The 6,000-nt window shown below is 31.9% G+C and overlaps 1 protein-coding gene, 1 long non-coding RNA gene and 1 pseudogene across 2 annotated transcripts in view; 2 read left to right on the top strand and 1 right to left on the bottom strand.

Moving 5' to 3' along the window:
- LOC109058809 overlaps positions 1–6,000 on the top strand; it is a 726,037-nt pseudogene that overhangs the window by 284,149 nt on the left and 435,888 nt on the right.
- LOC109045202 (solute carrier family 39 member 4) overlaps positions 1–6,000 on the top strand; it is a 668,471-nt gene that overhangs the window by 100,838 nt on the left and 561,633 nt on the right. The window lies entirely within an intron of this gene.
- Positions 4,865–6,000, bottom strand: part of LOC122140813 — a 1,258-nt gene continuing 122 nt past the window's right edge. The window contains exons 2-3 of the long non-coding RNA XR_006157388.1: positions 5,313–5,405; positions 4,865–4,970 (exon numbers count right to left, since the gene is read on the bottom strand). This is a non-coding gene — a long non-coding RNA (uncharacterized LOC122140813). The remainder of the gene's footprint in view (positions 4,971–5,312; positions 5,406–6,000) is intronic.

Genomic DNA, 6,000 nt, shown 5'->3' on the forward strand with positions numbered 1-6,000 from the left:
AATGAAAAAAAAAACACAAACCAAACAATAATAACAATTATGATAATAATAATAAACAATTAATAATGATAATAAGAAAATAAAGACCAATCAGAATTCAGTATGTAAAGATGACGATATCATAATGTCAGTGAGATTCTGATTGCTGAACATTTGACCAAATGTTTGAATTTGAATGTGAGTCTCACTATGATGGGCATCCAGTAGTAGTTGAGAGCCGCCGTTTCAAACGTGGTTCCTGGAGTCTGAATCCTGCCGGAGAAGAAGAAGAAGGCCAGCACACCTGAAAACAGACGAGACGTCATCAGCTTCAGCTCACACATGAAGCTCCAGAGATCTGAGGTGTGTCTGAACATCAGCATCTCTCACCAACTCCACCGACCACCAGCAGCTTCCCGAAGAACAGCAGCAGATCCGTCACTTTATCCAGCACCACCACCCTGACAACAACAACAACAACAACAACAACATCAGCTTTTCAGAAGCTATACATCTCCTCTCGAGGAAGCAGATTCCTGTACTGGGTTCTTGAGTTGCTCTTTAGAGCTTCATAACACTGTTCCTGTAACCAGATGTGACTTGATGACACATGACAAAAAAACAAAAAACAAAAAAAAAACATATTTTGCCCAAAACTATGAAAGCTTATTAACTTACAATTCTTACTTCTCTTCTCTTTTAAATTATGAGTAAAAAAGTTGCAATTGCCTTTCATTTTTTATTCAATAGTGGGAAAAAAACTCAACAAATATACAAATTCTTGCATAAAACCAAAATCTTTGGTTAAATCTTAGTTTTCAACTAAATGAAAGTACATGAACTCATTTACACAATACAAAACAAGGAAAATAATACAAATTTGAGGTACATTTTAAATGAACACCCTCATTTTACCTCCATATCAAATTAATAAATACACTAAAAATAATTAATAAAATGAAAAATGTTTTGCAGTATTTTTGCATTGAACTTCATGAAAACACTCAAAAAATGTATTAAAAATAATAAATAAAAATATATTTTGCATAAAAAATTTACACATATTTCAGTAACTATATTTTGTAAATTTGTGAATGTAAGTTTGTAACTTGCAACTGTTAAATATACACTTCTGAAATTTGAGATAAGCTTTATTCCATGGTAGGAACAAAACAAAAAACAAACAAAAACAAAAACACAAAACAAAACCACAAAAAACAAAACAAAAAAACAAACAAAACAAAACAGTGACGTGAAAAATCAGGAAAAAAAGTCAGAATTGCAACATGTAAACCAGCAATTACAAGCTTTTAACTTGCAATCACCACATATAAACTATCAATTCCGAGGAAGAACAATTATTTTGTTTTAGTGGTTTAGTTTCTATGCTTTAGAGCAGATTCTTATACTTCAATCAATAACTGCTGAAAGATTCCAGACTGTGGTCTCACCGTATGATGTTCCTCATGAGCAGAGAGAAAGCATTCTTAGCGGACACACAGAAGTTCTTCCCGTATATGGCGATCTACAAACCAGAGAAACGCTGACGTTTATTCATTTCTTCACTCACTCACTCGGCTGATGATTGTATGTGTGTGTGAGAGGGGGCTTATGTACCATGATGTAAGCGTTCCTGTTGATGAACTTGATGAATTTCTCCAGACAATAGAAGCAGCATTTGAGGCAACACATGATGAAACGTGTGCACGGGTTCTGAGCCTCTGAACACACACACACACACAGTTCATCATTCAGATACACCTGCTTTCAATAAAACATCAGAACAGTGTACATGATATATCAACTTATGACTGATTGTAAATATTGCTGTTTACAACAACAAAGTCAATCTAGATTCTAGACAAACATTTTTACATCTTACAGTATTTGAAAACAATACTTAGTGAAGTGTAAAGCAGAGTTATTATCGTTAACTAAATCTAAAACTATTAAAAGTATTTTGCTACTTGAAATGAACCTGAAAAATAAAAATGTAAATAGATGAAAAAAAAAAATGGTTCCCTTAGTGATCAACTGAAATACATTTAAGGTGAAGCACTAAAATTATTATTTTTTATTTTATTTAATTTTACATTTTTAAATAGATAAATTAATAAATCTGAAATATAAAATAAACCTAAACCTGATAATATAAAAAAAAAACTAATACAAATTACGAAAACACATATAATTACTAAAAATTACTAAAAATTCAAAGTATTAATAAAAAAATGTATATAATAGTATATAAATAGTACTAAATTAACACTGGTGTAGAGTCAGAATAAAATGAATCAAATATCTGTTTGCAGTGATGTTTGATGTCAGACGTCTGCACTAAACTCAAGCATTACAAATCAACATTTGACAAAAATAAAAAAAACGGTAAAAAAAGTGTTGTATTTTAGTCTATTTACCAGTATGAATATCTAAATTTTCATAAATAAGACACTTTTAAACAAAATAAAATATAACATGATATTTTATAATTTTGCTTCTCAAGTAAATACTAAAAATGACTTTTTGCAGGCTGACACACTAAATATAAAAGAAAAAATACTTTAATTTAAGATGACAGAAAGCGCAGAAGTGAAAGAGAAACAAATGTTTTTGAAATTGTTGTAGAGATAATGGTGAATGATCCGGACGATCTGCACCAGCGTGAGAATCAGCGCGCCGAACGCCAGCGAGCCCACGTGATACCTGACACAAATCAAAAAAACAATCACAGACACATTCTGACACAAAATTCACAAAATCATAAATGCAGCTGGAATCATGAGCGCCACCTAGAGTCTAAAACCACAGTGACATGAAGGGATTTCTCAAAACACATTGGTGACCCTGGACCTTAAGTGTTAATTTTTCGAAATTGAGATGTATACATCATCTGAAAGCTAAATAAATAAGCTTTCCATTGATGTATGGTTTGTATATTTGGCTGAGATACAACTATTTGAAAATCTGGAATCTGAGGGTGCAAAAAAATCACAATACTGAGAAAATCGAGTTTAAAGTTTTTGAAATTATGGAATCTGACGGTGTATTAATAATCAAAAATTAAGTTTTGATATATTTACAGTAGGAAATTTACAAAATATCTTCATGGAAAATGATCTATACTTAATATCCCAATGATTTTTGGCAAAAAAAATAAAAAAAAGGTTATTTTGACCCATACTATGTATTTTTGGCTCAGCTCTCACACACTCTGTCTTGTGGTTAGAACTGAACCACAGTTCATTTTCCACCATTAACCTACATTTCTCAGCTGATCTGTTTGGCCTGCTGTGCTTCACGTGTCTTACCGCAGCGCTCTCATGAAGGACTGGATCAGAGGGAATGTTGGGATATCTGCCGGTTTGCTGAAGGCCCAGTAATAAGAGCCGAATGCTCCGGCGAGTGTGCAGTGACCCAGAGCGATGACGAAGTTGACGCACCACAGGAACGCAAACACGTTATAGATCTGCAGGTTAAAGAGGTTCCTCTGGAACAAACCCTCCGTGTTATAGTTAATGAAGACGCAGCGCGCCGAAGGACACGTGGGGTACTGCGTAGTGTTGAACGTCTGTGAAGAAAAACAGAGACACACAAGATCTCAGTTATTCCTCATAAAAGAGATTAATTGGGTCTTGATTATACTTCTTTTATGGTTAGGGTTTATGATTAGATGATGATTTAAGTTTTTCTCTAAAGCTTCAGAGGAGATCTCAGTATCTAAACCAGAGGATCACAAGTCATGCCATATCTCAAGAGAAAAAAAACATGCTTTTAAAGCATATTTTCATTTCTTATTTAAATTTTGTTTTATTTTTGCATTGAAATGTAATTTGAAAATGTCCAAAAATTTTATTGTATTTTTTGTTGAAAGATGTTAAAAAAAATAAATAAAAAAAAGTTTAATAAATCAATATAATATAGCATGGTATAATACAACAATTAAGTATGATTTATAATCTGTTTTACATAAGTCATTTTATTTATTTATTAAAATTGTATTTTATTTCTCCTGAGGAATTTAATACAACCATTCCAAAGCTGATGCTTTTTTTTTTTTTTTTTTTAAGAAATTATTACTTTTAATCAGCAAGGGTGCATTCAATGCATTCAACTCCGAAGTGACAGTAAAAACATTTATAATGTTAGAAAAAATATCCATTTCAAATAAATGCTGTTCTTTTGAACTTTCCATTCATCAGGAAATTACTTTTGCAAAAAAGAGATCTGAAGCAGCACAACTGATTTCAACATTGATAATAATCAGAAATGTTTCTTAAGCAAAAAATCAGTGATTTCTTAAGGATCATGTGACACTTTTAAATTGTAATAATATTTCACAATATTACTGTTTATACTGTATTTAAAAAAATAAATGCAGCCTTGGTGAGCAGAAGAAACTCTTTTAAAAAACATACATATACACACATATATATTAGTGCTTAGAAACGATTAATCACAATTAATCGCATCCAGAATAAAGGTTTGTTTACATAATATATGTGTGTGTGCTGTGTATATATTATGTATATATAAACACACACTCATACAGTATATATTTTCAACAATTTTACATGTATTTAAATGTATATATTTATTTATACATATATATATATATATATATATATATATATATATATATATATATATATATATATATATATATATATTATATATATATACACAAATATATTTAATATACAAATATAACATTTTTCTTAAATATATCAATGCATGTATGTATATTTACATATACTTAATAAATATACACAGCACACACACATATATTATGTATAAAAACAAAACAAAACAAAAAAAAACTTTTATTTTGGATGCGATTAGTGGTTATTAATTTTTTGAGAGCTATAAAAAAAATATATAGGTTTGTGACCTCTGGGTCGCAGGTCTCGTTGGCTCGTATGACGCTGCAGTCTCCCTGGGATGTGTTCATCGCCACCACCTTGTAGAAGGGAGCGCCTGATGTGGCCAGATATCTGAACACACGCTCAGTTAAAGATTCACAACATATGAAACGTGAAAACACACTCAATACATACATATACAATATAGCAAAAACACAACAGAATTACTACAATTTAATTCAAATGAAACCGTATAAATATACAAAAATAAAAACAATACAAATTCAGAACGATACAGTATCTCAGTGATACAAAAATAACACTGCTGATCAGGAGAAAAACACGGTTTGGTGATGCATTCATTTGAAGCAGTTTGGTTATGTACAGTATAACACCTTTGATGTTCACAGCTACATTTATTGATTTGTCAGATGCTTAAATCTAGATCAGTTTACACTTGTGTGTGAAGGATACAGTGCTGTGATTCCCCAGTACGACACACACACCAACAGCAGCACGAACGTGACGATGGGATAGAACAGTGTTGACATCATGTGACCCAGCGCCCTGAAAACACACACACACACACGTTTACAGACAGAAAACTGTACTTCTTCTAATCAATTCAAACATTAATATGATGATATGATTAATGTGATCAGTTTTAGATTCTGTTCTGCATTCATGACTGCTGATGAGAATATTTCACATATGTGTGCAATGCTTGAGCACTGATTGTCTGTGTGTTTCTGAGCAAGTTTTGGATATAAATACTATGAGATGTCTATGAGAGAGAAAAAAAGTAAAGTGTGTGTGTGTGTGTTTTTGTGACATATCAGAACACAACTTTGTATAATGACATGGGTATGACACAGGTATTACAAGGAGAGGGTGACTTATGAGGAAAAAACCCATGTCCCCATTTTTGAAAACGCTTATAAACCATACAGAATGAGTTTTTTTTGATTAAGTAAAAATGCACAAAGTTTCCTGTAAGGGGTAGGGTTAGGTGTAGGGTTGGTGTAGGGCAATAGCACATACAGTTAGTAAAGTATAAAAACCATTACGCCTATGGAATGTCCCAACAATTCACAAAAACAAAGGACTCGTGTGTGTGTGTGTGTGTGTGTGTGTGTGTGTGTGTGTGTGTGTGTGTGTGTGT

This window comes from Cyprinus carpio, chromosome B19 (genome assembly GCF_018340385.1).
Source record: "Cyprinus carpio isolate SPL01 chromosome B19, ASM1834038v1, whole genome shotgun sequence".
Classification (NCBI taxonomy): domain Eukaryota; kingdom Metazoa; phylum Chordata; class Actinopteri; order Cypriniformes; family Cyprinidae; genus Cyprinus; species Cyprinus carpio.